The following is a 24,704-nucleotide window of genomic DNA, read 5'->3' as shown; positions in this document are numbered from 1 at the left end:
AATCACACGAACGTGATTACTATTAAGACATAAATCCAATTGTGACTACGGGAAATAAGGCTCTGTATTTTGAAAAAGGCTGATAAGCTAGGGTCTACCTTGGTCTCTCTCCAAGTTGGGACTTAAAAGAAATTCTCTTTGGTCCTCCAGGATTGGCACACACTGGCACATGGGGCCTGTGCCAGAGAGGAGGGACTGGGAGAGTCCCCATGCCTGCAGCAATACCTTCCCTGAACTGAGATAGGATGGCGAGCCCTTGAGCAAGCAAAGGGTGGCCAGAAAAGCCGCAGCCATCTCTGTCTGTGCCAGGCAGCCTGGCCGGAGGGAAGATTTCTCCTGGGCTCAGGAGCAAGGCGAGGCCTCCAGCCAGCAGGTCTGGCTCTGTTGCTGGCCTAAGACTCCCTGTTGGTTTCTCTGGAATAACACACACCTCTCGCACACTCAACCCACCTCCTGAGGAAAGGGAAGTGGCAATCCAGAGGAAGAGATTCCCAGTGAATATCGTCCCCAAGGCCCACTCAGATGCACTGAGACACTTAGATGTCCTCAACAGATGCTGACACACAACCCCACACATTACAACAGACAGTCCCCCCACGCACAGACGTGCATGCACACCCAGTGGCAGACAGACAGGCTGCGTGTTCCAGCTGGGTGCGGAGGCTGGAGGTGTAGGCTGGCTGAGCACCAGTGGGCCTGAGAGCTGCAGCCAGAGGGGCAGGCAGGAGGCGCGGCAGGAGGGAGGCCAGAGTGTGTCCCAGGGACTCACCTTCTCAATCAGCTCCATCAGGGGCTTGGCCCTGAGCTCCTCGATCCTGGTTTCATTCATACATGCGCGGTAGTATACTTGGGCCTTCCTTTCTGCCTCACTCGAGCTGGCTGTGGAATTTTCTAGAAGGATAAGAGATAGCAGATATTGAATAAGCCCCCATTTACCTGCTGGGGATCCCCAGGCAAGTTCCTTTTGGAGCCTCGGTGCTCCCCACTGTGAAGCCGTCAGGGCAGCTGCTGTCAGGGAGCAGCCAGCCCCAGTGGGTATGAGTGCCCCCATCCTAGTTGGGTGCAGATCAGGAGGGCATGCCCTGTCTCTGCCCATCTGCTGATCAGGCCTGAGGACCTGTCCCTGGCATGGCAGCCCGGGCCCACCCAGCAAGACAGTCTGCATCCCTGCCAGCCAACATGTGGCAGGAACTCCCCTGCCTGGTGCTGGGACAGAGCCATGTCTCGGCTTCAGATCACAGCTCACCTTCCTTGTGAGAAACACTGGGGTTGAGTGAAGCCTGAAAGGCCTCATTCACTGTGAATTGACTTTCTGCTTCCTCCTCGGGGGGCCAGGCGTAGTCAACAGACCTGCAGACGCCTCCAAGGGCTGTTTTCCCCGTCCCTCCCCAACTCAGGCCAGCAGCACCTCATCCTCTTTGGTTCCCAGACCCCCACCCACCCACCCACCCACCCGGAGACTCCCTTCCCATCCCCCCTGTCCTTAGCCCCTGGTCCAGAGCCGCCTGCTGAAGGCCACCCTCCTGTGTGAACACAGCACGGAAGGTCCCCATCTGTACCTGACGAGTTTGAGTACTCAGGTCCCCAGGACCTACTATGTGCTGGGGCTTCTGGGTCTGCATGTTTGTCTCAGAGCTCCACTCCAGACCACGTAAGATTCCTGGCCCCTGTGTCCATCTGTCCAGCTTGCTTCCACCCTGGGCTGGCCACTTGTCCTTCTCTCAGATTAGTTGCTCTCTGACTTTAAACCTCTTCCTTTGCTTTCTCCCAAGATCTCTCCAAACCCACCTCCTCCATAGGCACCTTTCTCATGGGCCTCTATCAACCCATCCATCCATCCATCCATGGGACGCAGAGCAAAGGGTTACTCTGTGCCAGGTACTGCGGGTACTCTGGGGCCAGACAACAATGTCCTCAACCCCAGGAGGCTTCGGCGTGGGACCCTGCTAAAACCTCACTTGCTTCCATACTTTCTCAGTCTATTTTTTTTACCCAGAACCTCTCCTATGTTGCTCCTTCCAGAACATTCTCAGCACTCTGGGCACAAAATTAAGACCTGCTCTCTATCCCCAAAGAGCTTATAGTCTAGCGGGGACATAGATGTGCCAAGGAAGGAACACAGCACACAAAAGTGCTTTAACACTGCAGAGGCTCTGGAACACAGAGAAGCACCCCCCTCTGCCTGGGGGTGGGGGGGGCCTCCAGAGGAGGTTCTATTGGAGCTGGGTCTCAAAGAGAAACAAAGGCGGTCTCCAGGTAGAAACAGGGCAAAGGGCACTGGGTGGAGGGAGTGGACAGCGTGGGGCCAAGGAAGGAAGCAGGAAGGGCTTGCTGCTAGAAGGAAAGTGTGTGGCATTCGCTGGGTGCCAAGGGCACGAGTCACTTCCTGGCCAGTCTTTAATCAGCTTCTCCAGTTCTCAACCCAGAAGGCTCCCCATCCCTCCATTCTGGCATAAATAGCACCATGGTTATCACTGGTCAGAGGGCATCAAGCCCAGTCTAGCTGAGATCTGGGAGGTAGCCCCGGAAAGGCCACTCAGCGGGCTGGACTGAAGACAGGTCAGAGCCAAGAGAAGGCCCTGAGTGAGAGATGGAGGTTGGGGGCTTGAACAAGGAGGGGCAAGCCTTGCCCTGGAGACCAAGGGCTGCTGCTGGGCTCTGGAGACACCTGTGTGAGGCTTCCTGGGGACAAAGGAGGGAAAGGGGGCCAAGCTAGGGTTGCTGCCACACCTCCTACTCAGGAAGCAGAGCATGGGGCGGCAGAGGGGAGTCCCTCACCCCAGTGGCCTCAGCTCTGTGGCAATGCTTTTCCCTTCCCAGCAGCTAGGCTCTTGGAAGGACAAGCAGGAGAACTGTCATCATTTGCCAGGCCCAGAAGCTGCACCTCACCATCCACATCTGGCTCCAGTCATGACCCTGAATGCCAGGGCCACTGTTAGGGGAGGTGCTCTGTGCACAGCTAGAGGGCCTGGCATCTCCCTCCTCCAGAGCCCAAGGCCACCCAGATAAGAGGCCCATGGAAGGCTCACCAGGAACAGCCTGGCTGTGCTAATCACAGCACATTATGAGTTCCAGCTTGAGGCTGCCTGTCCCTTCCTTCCCTAGCACTTGGAGGTCAACGACACTGCCTTCAAGCATGGCCTCCCTCTCTTTTTTGTTGAGAGGTTCCCCAACCAAGCTCAAAGTTCCTCCAGCAACCTGGGATCCTACTCACTGGCTTTCCCACAGCTGTGGGTTTTTGGTGGCCACCAGGCTGGGTGTGGAGATGCACAGATCTGTCCGAGGAAGCTGGCAGCCCAGTGGTGAACAGATGGCAACTAAAGTCACAAGAGTGTTTGATTCCACACAGCGGAGTATGAAGAGAAGGTGCCGGAAGCCATGAGAGGATGGTGGGAGAGGCCTGGGAAAGTGGCCAGAGGAAGCCCTGCTTGGGCAGGAGGAGGCTGACATGGAGCGGGAGTGGGGCTGTCTCGCCCCACATTGTGTCTTAGTCATCCCTGTGTCCCCAGAACCTGAACAGGCACAAAGTAGGCCTTCAGCAACATGTGCTCAAAGAAGGGAGCTCGGCGTCTGTGTTTAACAAGGCAGGATGTCACCTCAGGGGAGGAGGGTGATGGGGCTGGTGCCTCCCAGGATTTGCATGGAGAGGAAATGCAGGTGTGTGCTGTGCTGCGCCCTCTCCAGGGACACCACGCCTGGACCCCGCTTCAGCTCTGGCTGGGGCAGGAGCCCTGGTGGATCCTCTTCCCACCTCTGCTTCCTGGGGCCCCCGGATTCTCCCACCCCTCTCCTTCCTCACTCAAGAGCTCCAGGGACAAGTGCTGAAGCAAGATGGCTAGGTGAAGGCCACTGGAGTAGATCAGGTGGGCCAAGATGGGGGCGTGGGCCAGCAGAGGAGGGGTGAGAGTGTCAGGAACGGTGCCAGGCTTCCTCAGCCTGGGCAAGCAACTGCCTTTACCAGAATGTGGAGCCTGGGAACCAGTGGTAAGTGAAGAGCATCGGTCTGAAGTTCAGGTTCAGACACCTGGGGATCTCTACCACACCCCCGAGTGGACCTCTGCCCTGGGCCTCAGCCACTGACTCGTGCGACCTCCAGTAAGTTACCCAACCTCTCACCTATTAATTGGGTGTGGTACTAGTAAGAGCCGCAGTGGGAACTGTTAGGATGAGATGTACACACACGGCCACACCCACACAGGGGTGGCTGGTCCCCAGAGAGGCTTAAGTGGCCTGGGTTCAAATTCCAGGAAGCCCAAGCCGCTGTGGGCTCTGCCCTCCCAGGCAGGCACCTCCCCTCCCCTCCCTGGGCCTAACCTTCTCCCTGTCTCCGAAATGTGAGGATGATGCTGAATCCCCATGGGCTGTCCATGAGATCTCGGTGCAGGGCCTGGCCTGCAGCAGGCACCAGGAATGGCAACAACACATGGTATCCTTATGTTTTTTTTCCCTGCAGAACAAGGTGCCTTCTTTATCAGCTCCTGCTTTCCCTGAGACTTTGGGGAAGTTTCTGGAACTCAGGGCCCCAAGAAGAAAGTATCCAGGCAGTTGGAAACTCTGTGGTCTGGTCTCAGGCTGCCAAACAATTTCTATGCCCTTGGGACCCCAGAGTAGCCCTGTCCCCAGAATGTGCCCCACACGGAGCCAGCATTTCAGAGACACAGCCTGTCACAGAGGGCAGGAGGATGAAACAGCAAATGCGGGAAACCTAAAAACAAAACCATGAGTGATGACACAGGGTGACCTGATTCGTTGCCAGATCAGTGACGTGGACACATCTCATGCTGCTGGAATAGCGTACATGTGTAGATTGGTGTTTGGGATAGAAGGAAGGAGGCTGAGAACTTTCCTTATGATCCCGGTATTGCTTGAATTGTTACAAGCTTGCATTACGTTTTTTTGTTATGCAAAAATATATATATATATGATATTGTAGATATTGTAGAGTAAACCTGGCAGTACCAGTTCAGGCCCTAAGAAGCCCTTGGAAGACTCAACAGAGGCAGTGGGTCGAAGGAGTCTTGAAGGGCCGGGTGGGGGCACTCTAGAGACTGGATCCAAGCACAGTGGGAAAGCCTCAGGCAAGGGCCAGGCTAAGGAGTGAGGGGCCTGTCTGTTGGCTTCCCCGATGATGTGAGGTCACACTTTTTTTTTTTTTTGGGGGTACCTGGGACTGAACCCAGGGTCGCTTAACCACTGAGCCTCATCCCCAGCCCTTTTTATTTTTCATTTTGAGACAGGATCTCACTAAGTGGCTTAGGGCCTCGCTAAAGTGCTGAGGCTGGCCTCGAACTTGTGATCCTCCTGCTTTGGCTTCCCAAGTGGCTGGGATTACAGGCCTGCGCCCCTGTAACTGGTGAGGCCACACTCTTGTCTCCCCTAAGTCCACAAGGTAGTGCTTGTATGTCTCTTGGGGGAGAGGCAAGAGTGCAGTGAGGCGCCTGTGTTCTGAACAGCTGAGGTCGCACCCTCCAGCCAGCAGGCTGCAAGGAGGACACACCACAGTGGCCCCGGACCTAGTTCAGCCCACCTGCTCCAGGTCTCTGGATTTCCTGAGGGGCCTGGGGTGAATTCACCCATGAAAGAAACACACGGCTTGCCCAAGCTCACTTGGCACATGGATGGTAGTTGCTGTCCTCTGGACCAGTGGACGCTATCCTTGCCGGCACTGCAAATATCTTTTCCTCTGTCCATCTAGAAAGAAGTCTGCTCCGGGTGACCTCAGAGGAGCCTGAGCACTCTCTTTTGTTCCAGTGTCCACTCAGGTAACAAGGCCCCAGGTATCGAGGCCCACAGGTGAGGGGCTGTTCTAGACTAATCCCCAGGAGTAACCCTGATGGGGACGGGACCCCAGGATGTGCCTTCCAAGCCTCTGGTCAGTGTGATGCGAAGGTGATCCCAGTACTGAGTCAGGCCTAGGCCAGGGCTTGGCTGGCCTGCAAAGCTTGGTCAAGCAGCCACTGCAGATGGGAACCGTGAGGCCGGAGGCTCTGCTCAGCCAAACTCTTGAGCAGCATCACTCAGGGCTTGTCGGTGGGGAATCTGACTTCAGGAGAGCCAGGAGACAAAGGACAGAAATTTTGAGGCCCCATAGCTGATCCCAGCTCTACCTTTTCCTGGGAAATACACTTCTTTTGTCTTTGTGAGTCTCGTCTGTAAAATGGGAATATACTGGTGCCTACTTGAATGTACCATGGGAATAAAATGAAGTAACCCAAGGCCTTGGTGGCGGGGACGTGCCTGTACTGCCTGCTCTGGAGCCAGGTCCGCGTCAGTGCTTCCCTGAGAAATAAAATAAGCAGAGATTCTTTCCCTTACAGCATCCTGATTAATCACATGAGCTAGACGCCACTTCACAGGTGGAGAGCTGAGGCCTGAGAGGCTGGTGGCCCTCTGCAGTCACACAGCTTGTCAGGATGAAGTCCGGTTGTAACCCACCCCACCAAGAAGGGCGCCTATGCCCTGCTGAGCCCCCGGTGGGTGCCAGGCCCTGTGCGTGGCCCTCTGAACCACACGTGCCAGTCAGTGTCACAGCAGCCTCACTCCCGGTGGCACTGGCTCCTCCATTTCACAGAGACTGGAGCTACAGTGGAGAGAAGCAGGTCACTTGGCAATGGCCAAGATCGCAGGCCAAGGCCACCAGACTTGGCAGCTCTCTGGTCTGCCTCCTGATACCATCAGCCCCTGGCCCTGGGGTCAAGGGTTTGATGGCCTGGTGCCGGCTGTTCTGTGCCCGGCTCAGAGCAGCTTTCCATGTACAACGGGACTCTCAGGGACACGGTGATGTAAGGCTACGGCCCAGGCCTGGAGGCCACTCCTCATGAGCCCTGCCACCGTACAGGGAACAGGACAGGATGGATCCAATCTTGGCACAGGTCTAAGGTCCTCCCAGTAAGAATCAGCTCCAGGCCAGTGGGAGGCCAGTGCCCTTGACCACAAAGCAAAAGGAGTGGTTCTGGGCCTAATTGCCCATCTTTCTTCCTCCCCCCCTCGATGCTATCTGCCCCCCAGAGCACCAGCCCCACTCCATTCTGGAATGAAGGTATGTTCTTGGCAAAATTATTTCACATTTCTGAGCCTCAGTTTCCCCATCTGTAAAATGGGAACGATAATCCCTAAGTTCCAGGATGTTAATGAGAATTAAAGGGGCAGTAGATATAAACAGCCTAAAACATAACAGACACTCAAAAACTGCCAGTGTCCTTCCCACTCTCCTTCAGCCCTCAGTGTTCTGTGCTCCCTTCAACACAGTGACAAGGGAGCTATGTCTGTCCCTTATACCTGAGGAGAGGGCATGGGACAGGGGAAAGGGCACAGGACCAGGAATCAGGCCAACTATGAGCCTATCTTGAGGACCTCTCTGAACCTCAGTTTTTTCATCTATCAAATGAGGTGAACGATACCTCCCCAGCTTCCACCCTACAGGATAAAATGGGATGACAGTTCAAAAGCGTTCTGTGAACTGTACAGTCCTGTATGGGGATTAACGTGAGGAATGAGAGTACTACCACCGCAAAGAGCAACCACCACATGCAGACTGAGGAGAGCTCTTTACTCATATTTTCCCATTAAATTTTATAACCTGGAGGAGCGCAGTTGCCAGTGTGTCAATGAAAAATCAGGCTCCGGGACTGGCCCAGACCCCGCAGTGAGAGTCGGCACTGAACCCAGCCCACCTCGATACGTGTCTGGACCACCCACTGCTTCGTTATGGTCCTGCCAAGGCCCCGGCTGTGTCACTGGGCTCTGGGGAAGGGACTGTCCTGAGTTGTAGCCTTGAAACCACAGACATATTTGCCACTTGAGCTTCCAGTTCTGAAACAAAAGGCGGCATCCCCTTTGGAAGACACCTTTGGTGGCCTCAGATGGCCCGGGGCCATCTCAGGCTGGGACTTGGCCATCTTGGCCTGCAGGTTCCTTCACTCCACGTTCAAGTACCACCCTGCTCCATCCCTGGGGGGCCAGCAGGAGGCTGTCGCTGCACTGGGTGCTGAGGGGCATCCCACCCAGGAAATGCCCGGGTCAAGGAGAAAGGACAGGCAGGTTTTACCTGGTGGCAGCTGTGCCCCAGCACGAGGCACGAGTGAGTCAAGGACTCCTTCACCTGTGTACATGTTCCCACCTTCACCAAGAGCCCCAGCTGCCTTGATTTCATAATTGTCAAATTAGAATCATTTCCTGTCTTGTAAGGAGATGACTGTCCTTTTGAGAAGACTTGTCCCCTCTCAGGTAGCTTCTTCATTTTACCTACCTTGGGTGTCTTGAGTGGTTTTCAAAAAGTTAATGAGTATTTGTCAAAGCCAATGTCTGTCCAGCATGGCTGCATGGATTGTTTTTTTCATAATCTGGCCCTTCCCAGCATTTAGGGTCCCAGGACAGGGGATAGCAGGGGGCAGCAATAAAAGGTCCCTACTGCCAAGGGGTTTGAGTCAGGACTGGGGTGCAGCCTGGCGCTGCAACTCCCTCTGGGTTCCATGGGGCTGATGGGAATTCAACAACATGAACCAGAAATCCAGCTGCACACAAGGCAGGCGGGGAATTGGAATCTGAGGATGAAACCATCAACCCCAAAGTCAAAAGTACTTTGGAGAGTCTGTGAGGCCACGGAAGACCCTGCCTACATGGACAACTTAACTCTCCGATAAGCTGTTAGAACTTCCGTTGGGCCTTAAAGTCTGATGTGGTATGTCCAGCCTTGACTCCATTTGCTCACAGCTTTCAAAACTCAGTCAATGCTAGCCAAGGACGATGCTGCATCCTGAAGCCACAAAATAAAATGACCACAGCTATCAGCTCCTGTGTGCCTGGTATATGTCACAGACGAGCTGACGCATCACAGTGTGTTCTGTAGTGCTCAAAGCCCTGCATGATTGTAATCTCAACTACTTTGGAGGCTGAGGCAGGAGGATTGCAAATTTGAAGCCACCCTGGCCAATTTTGCAAGTACCCTGTTTCAAAACTTTGACAAAGCACCTGCCTAACAAATGCAAGGCCCTGAGTTTGATTCCCAGCACCTCAAACAAAACAACTCTACAGTTTGGATGTTATTAATGCTGTTACACAAAGAAACTGAGACTAGAGACGAATAACTCACACAGCAGGGCCCCACAGCGAGTGACAGGGCAAAGCCCCTCCTGTGACCAGGCCTGGCTGGCAGGTGCAGTAGGTGGCGTCCCCTGCAGCCCATTCCTTAGTGTCCCCATTGGTGCTTACCCAGCAGGTACTTGATGATGGCTTGACTGTGTTCCCAGAGGTTGCTGAAGGTCCCCCAGTGTGAGTGGCCATCAGGCACGGTGTTGGCCTTGATCCAGCCCCCACAGAAATAGATGAAGAAGTCCTGGCAGGGGTCCACCGTGGGGTCCATGGAGTTCAAGATGGAGCTGGTCACTGAGACGCAGGCCTCGCTCAGGCACACTGGGGGTGTTCCTGGAGGGGTAAGGGAAAAAAGTCAGTGATGGGCAGGGAGGAGGGTTGGGGAGCCTAGGGCCCCAGCACACAAGCTCCACCCTTGCCCTGACTGAACAGACTAGGAACTGGATGGTCACTAGACCCCGAACAAGAAAGGGTTCAGCAGCTTCATTATCTTCTGGTTTGTGAAATAAGACTTCTGCCCATTGCCTAAAGTCCCTTCTGTGGCTTAAAAGAACCCAGAGCCCAGGTGCTTTTTTCTCTTTCTAGGGATTGAATCCAGGGTCTCTTCACCACTTTGAGACAGTTTTGCTAAACTGAGGGTGACTTCAAATGTCCTATTCTTTTACCTCAGCCTCCGACGTAATCTGGGATTACAGGAGGGCACCAGCACACCCAGGGGTGCTTTTCCCTTAATCAACCCTTCCTCCACAAAGATTCTCTAACTTCTTATTATTCCCTGATGCTTAACACACTTATCCACTCATTCACGCACTCAGCTACTCCACAAAATCAATACTGAGGCCCTTTGCTGAGTACAGAGTGTGTGCGAGGCGGAGAGACAGGAGGTAGTCCTTCCCTTTTCTGTTGGGGACACACATGTTACATAAGCAAAGTCAAAACACACCAGGAGAAACTGCCACTTATTTACAAAACTAAACTGAACATTGACTAGGAGCCAACTGGGTGATGTGGATATATGGTACCAGGACTCAGGGACAGGGAAAGGACTGGGAGAAGCCATTCCCTCACCAGGCAGGAGAGCTGCTTGTCCCAATTGAGGGGGGGGTTGGTGGCTGAACAACCCTAAACCAAAACAATAAATAAATAAACAGAAACAACCTGAGAGGCTGGTTTGCTAAAGGCGTGAGCAAGGGCTGGACCCTGCCTCAAGGCTGTCTGATGAGCTCTTGCAAAGGACCAATCTGGCAGGTACCCAGAGGCTCATGGCCTGCCCACAGGAGCCACCCAGGCCACAGGGGGGACTGCTTCCTGAACAGGCTGGGCACCAGGACCACCACCCACGTTCACGGTCTTTCAACCCTTGCTCAGCGTCAGATGCGGGTGGGATATCCCTGAGGAAACTGAGGCTCTGAGAGAGCGACCAGATCAAGGTCATCCAGCCTCACAGGAGAGCTGAGAGCAGATGCTGGCCTATTCTGGCCCAGCAGCCCCAAGGCCATGTTTTCCTGCTGTCTGTCTCCTCTTTGGTGGCCATAGCAGAGGCTGAAGTGGCCTGATTGGCAGGATTGGTTCCTTCAACACACAGGGAGGCAGTGAGGCTGGGTAGCTTTGGAGACTGGTAGATCTGGGTTCAAAACTGGTGCAGAGACCTCCTGTACAACCCTGGGTTGGGGGCGCAGCTTGGCAGTATGCATCTGCCACCGAAGGCCCTGGGTCAACCCCCAGCACTGCCAACGAAAACCAAAAACAAAACCTCTGAGCCTCAGTTTTTCCAGGGTCCATTTCACAGTGATGACAGGAAGACCTCACATGATCCCATCACACAGGGTACATCAGACAGGTCTGAGCTTCCAGGCTGATCTTTAGAGAGGAGGAAAGACTGCAGCCTTCAGCTCACTCAGAAACAATACCAGCAGGGCTGAGGGTCTTGAGCAGGTCCCCCGGGGGCTTATCCACCTCAGCTGACAAACCCCAAGTCCTTCAGGTGGATGAAGGGCTCAGAGGAGTCACACCACAGCAAGAAAATCAGGGTGACTTAATTTTGAGATTAGGCAGTAATTAAAAATTACTGAGCTACTGTGCGTGAACCCAGAGCTCTTCTACGGCAGGACCGAAGCTGCCATTTTCAATATTTCCAGATGAGCTCATCAGGAGTTTCAGAGTTGCATGTCCCAGTCCCCAGCCACAGTGACAACAGGATTATTTATGGGGGAAGGCAGAAGAGAACTTGTGTGCGGCTTGACAAGGCCTATTCACTATTATGATAAAACTTCATATTTGGGAAAGAAAAAGAATACCTATTGTTGTTACAACCAAACCACAGGAAGTAAAGCTTGGCACGATCCTGGCTGGTGGAAAGACCCAGAAGGCAGACTGCTGAGGGGCTCAGGGTTGAAGACAAAAGCAGAAACCAGCACCTAGAGTCGGACCTGCAGGTGGTATCCTCAGCGGGCGCCTCCTCTGCAGACACTGCCCTGGGTTCCTGGCTGGGCCCGGGCAGTGACCTTTAGGTTATCTAACTATTCTAGGGTTTGACGATCTTTAAACAAATAGTCTTGGCCAAGCAGGTCTTAATGTATATTTGGTTAGTTAATTAATGGTTTCCCACCCTGTTCATCCAAGGCTTCCGTTCCTTAGGGAAACCTTTCTAGACCCTCTTCCCCTCTGGATCCCTAACTGCCTGGGTGTTTGCCATCTCAGCGTGGGCTGCGCTGGGTCACGACCATATCTCCCTGTCCACCTCCTGCACTAGAAATGAGCTTGAGGGTGGGTTAGGTATCTCCCTTGCTCCTCTATGTCCCCTTCTTGTCACTGTGCTTGGCATCCGGCAGCTCTTCAATACACATATGTGGAATGAACAAGTGACTGAATGAAAGTGCCTTGCCCAGCGCCTGTCACCACCTGCAGCAGGGCTCATATTTCTTCCCTTTAGGATGTGTGGTCAGCTGAGAAGCAGGAACCAGACCCACGTTGAAAGCGTTCATCTGGATAGTGCTATCAAAGATGGTTTGAAATATTTCCTGGGAGAACATAATTGTTTGTTTGGTGGCTGCTGTTTGCAAAGCACCTGAGAGTTTCTGGGAGGGAGGGCCTAGCAGGAGGGTGGACAGGAATGCACTTCACTGGCCAGACATCTCACCGGTGGGTCTTGTAGAATCACCAGAGGATCTGCTTTGACTGGCCTGATGTTTGTGCATCCGTGGCCAATGTCAGCACCTACTGCTGTGTAACGAGGTTACTGTCAACATCCGAGGTGGCCACTGCTTTCTCAGGTGGCCCAGGGTCACTGATCCTCTGACCGGCTCATTCCTCTCCCGGGTCTAGGCCAGGGAAAATCTGTCTGAGGCCCTGAGAGCCAGGAACACAAGGCAGAAGCAGGATTCTTCAGTGTGGGCCCCACTTGGCAGAATTGTTTTGGGTTTGATCACTAGGAGCTGACCCTGGGGGTTCCCTTTTGGTTCCTGGTGAAGAAACTTTCTGTACAGAAACTCCTAAGGATGGTCGCAGGCAACACTGGCTGGTGAATCTGCCCCACTCCCCGTGTCCTGGGCCATGAGCTGAGCAACGGGGCTGGCCAGGCTCCACACTGACTGGCCAGTTGTTCTGGACTGACTTCGGTGAGGACAAGGTAAGGTGGCAGCTTCAGGGTGAGGAAGATCTGCATGTGCCCTGTTGACAGAGAGGTGCATGCACACACTCGCAACTCACACCTGCACAGTCAGGTACACACACTCAGCAGAGAAAGGCTTAATCCTCCTACTCTGTGGTTCACTCCAACTCCAAGTTCCTAGGCCAACATGATGAAGATTTGGGCCTACTTTTTCTTCCAGTAGGTGCAGGATCTCTAAGAAAATTTCTTCTATTTGATTTACTGTTTGCACAGTTAAGTTATGCAGGCACAATTCCAGGCACATATGGTTAGAAGTCTGGAGATTAGTAATTAATGAATCAAACAGGCATTAAGCACCTGTTGGGCCAGGCACATTTGGTAAAAAGCCAATAAACCATTAAATAGTTAAATAATCAAGTGATTATTTCTTAAGTATTACACAGGCCCTTAGCTCAGTGCCTGACACAGAGTAAGCACCTGTCACGTTTGTGGAATGAATGAATGATATGGGTCCCATACAAGAGGGATGCAGGGGTGACTCAGATGAAGTCTCTGCCCTCTCCTCAGGCCCCCAAGGGCCCTCCTCACCCCAGCCCAATACGGCTACCTTCACAGGTCAGCAACTTCACAGTGGCAAAGGCTCAATACAGCCATGAACTCTCTGATGGGGTGAGTGACCAAGTTGGTGGATGGAACCCCTGGGGCTGCTCACCAGGTGGGCCAGCAAAAAGCAGGATGTGGGGGTACAGGAGAGTGGGCCCTTGGCCTTGGTTGTAACCTGAATCCACCCTGTTGGGTTGTGTAAGGGCTGAGCAATGAGGCACTGACTGGATCTACGCAGCTGGACATGAGATCCAGCCTCGAACTCCTGACCGCAGGACCTGAGAGGCCCCATGGCATCACCATGTGGGATGGAACAGACATACCCACTTACAGAGCGGTGCAAAGGCCTTGGGTCACAGAGCTGAGCTCCTCTGGGGTCCTGGTGTGCTCCGGAGTGCATCCTGATTACAAAGCCGGTGGGCAGGACCTGGGCCCCAGAGCCCTCAGGAGCCAGCAGCCTGTGCACACTTCTCCACTCCACCTGACACTAGACCCCCACTGTCTGTGTAAGCTTGGCCAAGTTACTTGGTCTATGCCCATTTCCTCATACGGAAAAGGACCCAAAGCAACCACACCTTGCAGGGGTGCTCTGAGGGGGACAGGAGGTGACAGACTTAAATGACAGACGTTTGGCCCACAGGTGGTGTACAGTAAACAGAAGCCTTTGTTACTAGTCTGTTGGGACTGAGGATAGCAGGCAGTGGCAGCCTGTCTAACTGTCCCATGTCCTAACAACAGCAGTGCCCAGAACCAAGCTGAGAAAGTCCTCTCAGGCACCAGGTACTTCCTCAGAGCCATCTCCAAATTGGGCACTGCTTACCCATTTAAAGTAGAGAAGACGAAGGCTCTGGGAAGTGACGTGGCTTGTCCAACTGAGAACTTGCTGGTCCTTCTGGTTCCAAGACTTTCATACCATCCATGCCGCCCACCTCCCTGTGCTGAGATATGAGATACAGGACACATGAAGAGGTGTGATGGAGACTCAGACCCAACTGAAGTCCCACCTCTACACGTGAGGACATTGAGAGACACACATATATCTATGCACATACAGATACTTTTTGAAAATGATATGAATTAATACTTACATGAAAGTTTAGGAAAGATTTTAACCATCATGGAACTTATTTGGTTTGTATAGTTTTCATGGCAGGGGGTAGGAACCATCCGATCAGGCACATTTAAAGCTTCAACTCAGACACCACATCCATTCACATTCCAAAACACAGGACATGGGCTCTGCCCATTCAGAGAAACAGAAAGCCACATGTCTAAGGGCTGGATGCACAATAATCCCACAGGGGAGACAGTGGATAGTTGGGAATAGGAATACAACTTACCAGAGTTGGCTACCCATGACACTCTGTCTGTTTACCTTCAAGACCACAGCTGTGGGCCATGCCTGTGGACTTCCAAGCTAAGGAGATTACCACGGTACCTCGACCAGGAAGGATAACTCTTGACCTCTGGAGTCTTTACTGGTGAGATTCGGGCAGGTTTATTTCCATCTAATGTGTTTTGGTCCTTCACAATATCCTGAAAATTCAAATTTGTTTATATATATACACACACACACACACACACAAATATAGACAATATATAAAAGGTGGTCTCATTTAGTGTTCACCACAGTGCTAAAGGACAGCTCACACTGTCCTCACTATGAATCACCATGCATCAGGGGCCTTTCAGATGCACTCAGGTTGTTCAGGTCTCTGATGTTGAAGATTGTTTTACATGCCATTTTTGAGCATTTTGGCTTAACGTTGCAACTGTACCTCAGCAACACAGATACATGTGCAACAGGTATGTTCATTTTCACATCTAAGACCCAGGCTTTGTGAAGTTAGGATATGAGATGGCTTTGGGTTCTTACCAACCCAGTGGAAGAGGAAGTCAGAGAGAGTTCTTAGGGTTTCAGTATAGGCTGAATCATGAGAATATTTTGGCTTCATGTAATTATATTATTGGTAACTGGCTGCTTATGTAGAAATTTGTCAGAAAAGTTCAGCACTAGTAAACTCAAAAGCTTCAGGGGCTGGCTAAGTGGATCACATAAAACCTTTCCTGCTGGACAGAGAACCAAAAGTGAAATCATTGTGACTAATTTGAAAACATATTCAATTAGAGAGGAAAATGAAAGCTGGGTATGAAGGCACATGCTCGTTATCATAGCTATTCAGGAGGGTAATGCAAGAGGATTGTGAGTTTGAGGCCAGTACTGGCAACTTAAAATAAAATAAAATTAAATTAAAAGGGATGGGGATGTGGCTTATTAGGAAGAGTGCTTGCCTAACATGCCCAAGACCTTGGGTTCAATCCCAGTACTGCAGACAAACAAAAAATGAAAACAAGAACTGTTCTGTCAAATAAGACACACAGGCAAGTTTCAGTGCAGAGCTATCTACATCTCTGACCTGTGTCCTCAAATATTTATTTGAGAATATTTCAGTGTGTGCCCTTCAGTATAGAAAAAGAGCATCGATTCTCAGAGGTCACTGTGCCAGGGTGCTGTAAAGTACTTCTAGTTTTACTTAAATGTACATTCTTCTTAGTATATCATTTAAGGCTCTTGGGCTCTCTGGGTTTTACAATCATTATATAAATTTGATGCCTAAGATATATAATTACATCAAAGTCAAATGTGGTGTTTCCTTTTTTGGGAGAAAGAAAATCCAAATTTCTTTCAACTCAGTGGAGGGCACTGACCTAATTCTAACCTTAGCCCAAAGGTCCAAGTTCATGTATGCAAGAAGAGTTCTGTACACATTTTCCCTATGGCCACATCTTTTACTCAAGCTCCATATCTGACTCACCAGATGCTGCCAGCTGGTATCCTATTGTAACACAGTAAACGCAGTATAACATAGTGGACAGCAAAGGTAACCTCTTCACAAACCTGTGCTTGTTTGGGTTGGGGTTGAAGATGCTAAGATCTACCAAAACATGATTTGGTCACTTATTGTTATTGTGTTGCTGTTGTCCGAGGACATTTCTCTCTCTATGTGGAGAAATGAAACAATTAATATAAGCATCATTATTGTATGACCAGAGCAATGAATGAAAAAGGGATTGAGCTAGATTTCATTCGGACAGTTAATACTGACTCACTAGAAAACATTGAACAGGTTTCCTAAACTTTCTGTGTCTTCGTTTGCCTACGTTTTAAATGTCCTCTCTTGATCTCAGGTTATATCAATCAGGTCCTAATTTTTCAATTCCTCCACAGACCCCCTCACTGGGACATCTAACAGTATGTTTTGAGTGCTTCCTCAGGCCAGAAACTGTTCCAGGAACAATCAAATACATCCTGAAGGTGACTTTATGGTCTTCCCTCCCTCACACCAGCTTCTCTCTCTTAGAAATCCTCAGTGGTGGCATAAACATCCATATCCCAGGGCAGAAGCCTGTGGGAGCCCACCTCGGCCTCTCTCTCTCTCCCTCAGCCCTCTGGTCAATGATGACCAAACCCTTTCAAGTGCATTGTCACTATCTTTTTTTCTCTCAGCACTAGAGAGTAACATCATGCTTTTATCAATAAAAAAAACTGAATGATACTTCTGGAAAATTAATGGCTGATATCCATAGCATACTGTTCATATCTGGGAGGTAGATTATATTGTCAACTATACTGGCACTTGTTTTGAATGGCTGAATTTTTATATATCAATAGTAAGCTAAAACAGATCTAATACAAATTGATATAAGGTCTGATAAAATAAAATACAAATCAGTTAAAGTTAACACCATGAAATTAAAGAATTCTTGTTTATATGAGAATAATAGGCTGAAAGCTTTGGCAAGACTCAATAAAAATCAATCATTAAATAGTAAATGCTGTTTTATTTGGTGTTACAGATTCAGGGAAATCATAAAAAGACAGTGATCCCTGACAAGGGATAACACAAGGTAAGCCTTAAAATTGGACCAGTTCTATACACGCCAGGCAGCATAGTAAGCAGGGAAACCTAAGCAGAGCTAGGACATAATAGAGTGGAGAAGGAGCTGGGACTTCAGCAAGGCCAAGGTGATTATATGATATAAGGTGCAGGATCAAAAGGGACAGCTAAACAGAAAGAGAAGGTTCTAAAAATCAGCAAAAGAACCCTATGGTCTCTTTAGCTGAGTAGTAGAGAATACATATGTGAAGAAACCACCCTAGGATGGAGAAAGAAGGACCAGAAAAAATGAGCATGGGGGCAAAAACACATGGGTAGAAAGTTTGTGTTCTGATAGGCCAGGGTGGGAACATCTTATAATTCACAGGAGACAGAATAGAGTACAAAATTTATTATCTAAATGCTGGAGAGAAAATTAGCTTTAGACTAAATGCTCTTCCAGTCCACTTAACAAACCTTAAAAGTAGGTATGAAAAGATTAAACATAACTGTGTCCAAGAAAAAAAGTACAAGTAATATTTGTAATAATATAAAACTATCTGAAACAGAAAGAAAAACCCAACATGTCAGGCATTCAATAAAAAATACAAGTCCTGAAAGGAAAGAGAAAAATGAAAAAAAGTACCTACATGTTCAAGAAGCTACAGAAAACCATAATATGTTAAGGAAAGACAATAAGAAAGAAAAGGAAGATCACAAACATAACAAAGAATACCATAACAGAACAGTGTAAAAGCAACCAGTAGTAGAAACATCTAAAAGTAACCAAAGTAAAAAGAAATTAACTACAAAGGATGCAAGAAAAGAATGACAGGAGACTTCCTTTTAAAGGTGGCATTAAGGCAATACAGAAACAGTGAATCTTTTACTTTAAAGAATAAAAACACAAAAAAGAACTTCAAAATTTAACCTAGATTTCCATACCAAGAGGCAAAATATTCATACATGAAGGTAGTGTAACAGAAGAATGAAAATTCTTCTTCACTCCTTGCAGGGGGCGTATACAAGGTGGAGGTTGTTGCCAGGTGTGGTGGCACACTCCTGTAATCCAAGTGATTCTGAAGACTGAGGCCAGAGGATCAAAAGTTCAAAGCCAGCTTTAGCAACTAAGCAAGACCCTTTTTCAAAATAAATATCAAAAAGAGCTCAGGGTCAGGGATGATGGGGTTGTGGCAAAGTGGATGAACGCTTGCCTTGCATGTGTGAGGCACTGGGTTCGATCCTTAGCACCACATAAAAATAAATAAAAATATTGTGTCCAACTACAAGTAAATATATATATATATATATATATATTTTAAAAACAACAACAACAACAACAACAACAACAACAACAACAAAACCCAATACCAACCCCACTCCCAACTTTGGTCCTCTGGAAATCAGTTAAGAAAAAAAGGGAAAAAACATTTACTTATAAAAAGTTAGTGAACTTAGGATAAGAAGAATGGATGCCTATGGCATTCTGGCATGAAACTGATTTCTTTAAAAATCCTAAGATATAATAGATTGCCAAGGTTGAGCATGCCTATGAACACCATCAGCTTTGATGCTCAGGGAGCTGATTTGTTGGAATCCAAGTACTAAATACTCATAAGCACAGAAGAAGGCAACTTAAAAGAATACATTCTATAAGAAAATAAGTGGGAGGAAAAGCTAAAGCTCTGTGCTCCCCCCACCAGTAGAAAAACAAAAAACAAAACAGCAAAGTATGGCCCATACTCGGGATCTGAAACACTGTAGGACTCTGTGGGCCCACATGTCAAATACCAAGAATCTTCTCTTTTGATCATAATAAGGATTGATGAGACATAGGTCTCAAGAAAGCTAGGCAAACTGGGTGTGGTGGCACATGCCTGTAATCCTAAAAGCTCAGGAGACCGAGACCCTAAGTAATATAGTGAGACCCTGTCTCACAATTAAAAAAAATAAGTAAAAAGGGCTGGGGATAGAACTAAGTAGTAAAGTGAACCCTATGTTCAATCCCCAGTACCAAAAGCAGAATGCTAGGTAAGCACTCTACCACTAAGCTAATATGCCCAGCTTTACTAAAGACAATTTAAAGTGGCTCTAACAAATATAACCAAAGAATTAAAGGAAAGTTATCTGAAGAATTAAATGAAACATTATGAAAATAAATTAACAATAAATCATGAAAAAAGAAATGCATCAAAAATAAACAACTGCAAAGGAGAAGGATGCCCATTCTTTCATCACATTTGCAACATAGTACTAGAAATCCTAGCCAGAGCAATTAGGTAAGAAAAAGAAATAAAGGGCATACAAAGTGGAAAGCCATCATCAAATTGTCACTGTTTGCAAATGACCTGATCTTATATATTTAAAAAACAAAAACAAAAAACATCCAGACTCTCTGCTAGAAAACAATTACAAGTAGTAAATTAACTCATCAATTTGAAGGAGACAAAATCAACCTTAAACACACACACACACACACACACACACACACACACACACACACCCTTCAGCAGCACTGTTATACATCAACAGTATCAAAATTACCTGAAATAAGAGTCAAGACAGCAATCCATACACCAAAGTACAAATGACATTTTTCACAGAACTTAAAAAAAAAAAACAATACTAAAATTTACATGGGTTCACAAAATACCCCCAATAGCCAAAGCAACCTTGGGAAAAAACAAAAATACAGGAGGCATTTTAATACCTCACTTCAAAATATACTACAAAACTGCTGGGCATGGTGACAGATGCCTATAATCCCAGTGACTTGGGAGGTGAAGGCAGGAGGACTGCAAGTTCAAGGCCAGCCTCAGCAATATAGCAAGATCCTATCTCAAACTTTAAATAAACAAACAAACAAACAATAAAAGGGGATGGAGATGTGGCTCAGTGGTTACCTATTTCACTTGGGATCAATCCCCAGTACCCCTCTTCCCCCGAATACTACAAAGTAATGAAAACATCCTGGGATTGGCAAAAAAGAGACATATAGACCAATGGAACAAAACATATTAGAAGTAAGCACAAGCATATATAGCCAACTGACTTTAGAGAAAGATTTGAAAAACACACATGGGAGAATGAATCGTGTTTTAAATAAATGATGCTGGGGAAATTGGGTATCCACATGCAGAAGAATAAAATGAGACCTCATTTCAAAAATCAACTGTACATAGACTAAAGATTTATGTAAGATCTGAAATTCTGAAACCACTAAAAGAAAACAGGAAAAATCCTTCAGGATACTGCTATGGCCAAGGATATTTTTAAGAAGCGCACACACACACACACACACACACACACACACACACACAGACACACACACACACATACACACACACACACAAACAAAGCAAAACAAAACAAAAAACAACAGAAATAGTATAGGAAACAAAAGCAAAAAAAAAATGGTATCATATTAAACTACTAAATGTCTGTACAGCAAAAGAAGCAATAAAGAGTGAAGGTCTTAAAGAATGGAAACTTATACCTCTGAATAAGTTTAACACTGACCATGTTTTTTTACCTGGTTTATTCCACTTAAAATGCCCTTGAGCCAAAACCCAATGAAATTCAAATCCAGAAGGCCTAATAAGAAATCTCTCCATCTCAATTAGTTTAGTAAGAAATAATTTAAAAATAGTTTTTTATTTCACAGATATTATTTTTATATTGATTTGCTAGGTTTCTCCCTATTATTTAATATTGTATTCATTAACACAATTATATATATATATATATATATATTTAATGAATTAAATGGATTTACTCATTCCTCTTTCTCCCTTGTTCACTTTATATTCTCTCCCTCTTTTTCTTTTTGTGTTTTCTACTCCTGTCTCTCCACTGTCATTTCCTTTCCCTCTTTTCTCATCATGACCCCACAGTTTAATAGCAATGTACTTTCTTTAATACCTAATTTCTTAACTTATGCTAGAGAATTACTCCACTTTCCACTTTTAGATAAAAGAGATTGAGAAGAACATGTTCAGAATATTTTTTGAAGGTTTATTAGTATATGGCTTTGTTCTGAATTGATTACAGCTGATTGTATCTCCTCTCAAAACAGTGTGAGGGACTGAATATAAAATCAATGTTGGGTGTGAGTTTTGACATAGACATATTCCCAACTCAGGGCACACAATTAAGAGAAACAGCTCACTAAAAAGTTCCTTACATAACACTGGAAGAGATAATCATCCTAGCAGATGTGAAAATATCAACCCAGAAATACAAAAAATGTGAGGAAACAAGGTAATAAGATAGTTTTCAAAATTCACACCTCTCCAATAACTGATTTCATAGACACTGAAGTCAAGAAAATGTCAGATGAAGAATTCAACAAGTTTTTGGACAGGGGTTGTAGCTCAGTGGTAGAGCGCTCCTCTAGCAAGTGTCAGGCACTGGATTTGATTCTGAGCACTGCATAAAAATAAGCAAATAAAATAAAGGTATTGTCCATCAACAACTACAAATATTTTTTAAAAATTCAAAAATTGGTTAAAATGATCACTGAAGTAAAAGAACATCTATCAAATAAACTAAAGGAAGAAAGGTAGGCTATAAAAGAGCATTTGAATTTAAAGATACAGATTCATAAAAAGCACCAAACAGAAATCTTGGAAATAAAAATCTCAATCAAATAAAAAAGTCATTTGAAATTCTTACTAATAGATTAGGTGATGTAGAAAACAAAGTTTTAGGCCTTGAAGAGAAAATATTAATGAGAATACTTTACATGAGCAGAGTATCTAAGAAATATGGGACATTAAAAGACCTAACAAGGCTCATAGAACAAGAGAGATACATGACACTGATATACCAAAAATACAGACTAAGAAAAGAATTTTTAAATGCTACAAGACAGAAATGCCAAGGTCATGTATAAAGGAAAACCAGTCACAATGACAGCAAATCTCTCAGCAAAAACTCTAAAGGCCAGGAAGGCTTGGAACAAATTGTTTCAAGCCCTGAAAGAATGTAATTATAAACCTAGATTGCTATTTCCAGTAATTATGTGACAGAACCTAAGAAGAAATAAAAAAATTTATGTGATAAGAATAAACTAAAGGAAATCATGACCACTAAGCAAATACTATAGAAAAATAGAAAATTCTACACACAGAAGATGATAGAAGTTTTAATAAGGAGATCTCGGAAAGGAATAAATCTCATTAGAAGAGTATATTAGTCATTCACAGACTGAAAATGAAAAGATGGAAAATTATATTTAATGCAGATGGAGCCTGAAAGAAGCAGGGGTGGTAACTCTCACATCAGAAAGAAACAAATTTTAATCCAAAAAAAAAAGTGGCTAAAAAGATCACTGGTAGAGAAAAAAGTCCAACAAGAAAAAATAAAGATTGAAAATATTATCCCCCAAATACCTATGCACTGAATGAGACAAAATAAACAATATTTGACAGTAAGACTCAGATAAATTCCAATACAACAATCATGGTAACTTCAATATAATTCTCCAATAGATACATCATAAAGACACTACACAAATAAAACCTACTATAGATCAAATGGACTTAGGGACATCTACAGAATATTTCATCCAACAACAGCTGAATATGCTATCTTTTCAGATGCTCATGAAATGTTCTCCAAGGTAAACCCTATTTTAGGACACAAAACAAGTCTTTGAAAACATTTTTCAAAAACTAAAATAATTCTTTGCATCATATCAGATCATAACAAAATAAATTCATTGGCCAAGAAAACTACAGAAAATATATAAATACATGGAGACTGAATAATGCAATACTGAATGATGAGCACAGGACAGGCATGTTAGGTCACAAAATAAGTCTCAGCAAATTTGAAAAAAATGAAGCCAAAGCATGTATCTTCCTCTGAAAACAATGAAATATAACTAGAAAAACAGTAAGAATTTTAGACATTGACTATAGAAATACATGCATATTAGAAAATATTCTCTTCATTAACCAATAGGGAAATTTAAAAATTTCTTGCAAACATATAAAAATAATGTTCTAAAACTTATGACAATATGGTAAAAGCAGAACAAATAGGTAATTTTTATAGTAGCAAGTACTTACATTAGAAAAATAAGATTTCACAAAAACAAATTAAGGATGTAAATTAAAGAACTAGAAAAGAATTAACCAAACCCCAAGTTAGTAGAAGAAAAAAAATAACAAAGATTGAGCAAAAATAAATAAAATAGAGCCTTAAAAAATACAAAAGATTAATAAAAAAGGGATTTTTTAAAAGATAAACAAAACTGACTAATCTTTACTATATAGACTAACTAAACAACAATAGGAACAACAAAAAAGAAACAGAAGACCCAAGTAAATAACATCAGGAAATACAAATGCAAAGAATCATTAAGGATTATGATGTATAACTATACAGGAATAAATTGAAAAACCTAGAAGAAAAGTATAAATTTCTGGATACATATGACCTAACAAAGTTGAATCACAATGACAAAAATCAGAAGTGATCAATAACCAGTAATATAAAAATTTACCAAAGAAGAAATACCTAGGATGAGATGGCTTCATGCCTGAATTCTGCCAAATATTTAAAGAAGGAATAATGCCGGTTCTCCTCTAAATACTTTAAAGAAATGAAAAGGAGGAAACCCCTGAAAACTTACTCTGTTAAGATAGCATTACCCTGATAAATAAACCAGGCAAAAACAAACAATAGCAAAAACAGACTATAGCCAGGCGCGGTGGTGTATATCTGTAATCCGAGTGGCCCAGGAGGCTGAGGCATTAAGCAACTCAGTGAGACCCTGTGTCTAAATAAAATACGAAATAGGGCTGGGGATGTGGCTCTGTGATCAACTGCTGCGAGTTCTCTCTCTGATCCCTGCCCCCCTGCTCTCCCCCCAAAACCCAGATCATTACAGATCAATATCCCTGATGAACAAATATGCAATAATTCTCAAAACTATGTTAGCAAATCAAACACAAAAGTACATTAAAAAGATCCTGTGCCATGATCAAATTAAATTTATCCCAGGGATACAAGGAGGTTCAAAATAATAAACTTAGCACAGTAATACATTAATAGAAGAAAGGACAAAATCATCTAATTATGTCAGTGGATAGAAAAACGGTATTCAATAAAATTCAATGTCCCTTTGTGATAAAAACTCTCAAAAAATTAGATAAAGAAGAAATGTACTTTGAGATAATGAAGCCCACATGTGACAAAATTGTAACCAATACTCTGAATAGGTAAAAGCTGACATCATTACCTCTAAGATGAAGGAAAAGATAATGATGTCTATTGTCACTGTTCTCATTCAACACAATATTGGAAATCTTAGGCAGAGGAATAAAGCAAGAGAAAGAAATAAAGGGCACCCAAATAGGAAAGAAGAAAGTAAATTATTTTTGTTTATAGAGGACATGATTTGATATATAGAAAAAACTGAAGATTCTTCTGAACTGTTAAAAAGAATACATTTCATTAAGGTTGTAGGATATAACAATTAGCAAAAATCAGTAGCTTTTTTATTTAAATATGCC

The 24,704-nt window shown here is 45.8% G+C and overlaps 1 pseudogene across 1 annotated transcript in view; it reads right to left on the bottom strand.

The window, feature by feature from the left end:
• Positions 1-24,704, bottom strand: part of LOC144373522 (endothelin-converting enzyme 1-like) — a 64,226-nt pseudogene that overhangs the window by 26,056 nt on the left and 13,466 nt on the right. The window contains exons 2-3 of the transcript XR_013433173.1: positions 9,211-9,423; positions 770-891 (exon numbers count right to left, since the gene is read on the bottom strand). The product of XR_013433173.1 is annotated as an endothelin-converting enzyme 1-like (transcript). The remainder of the gene's footprint in view (positions 1-769; positions 892-9,210; positions 9,424-24,704) is intronic.

This window comes from Ictidomys tridecemlineatus, unplaced genomic scaffold (assembly GCF_052094955.1).
Source record: "Ictidomys tridecemlineatus isolate mIctTri1 unplaced genomic scaffold, mIctTri1.hap1 Scaffold_42, whole genome shotgun sequence".
Lineage (NCBI taxonomy): Eukaryota > Metazoa > Chordata > Mammalia > Rodentia > Sciuridae > Ictidomys > Ictidomys tridecemlineatus.
This window is presented reverse-complemented; position numbering and strand designations above follow the sequence as displayed.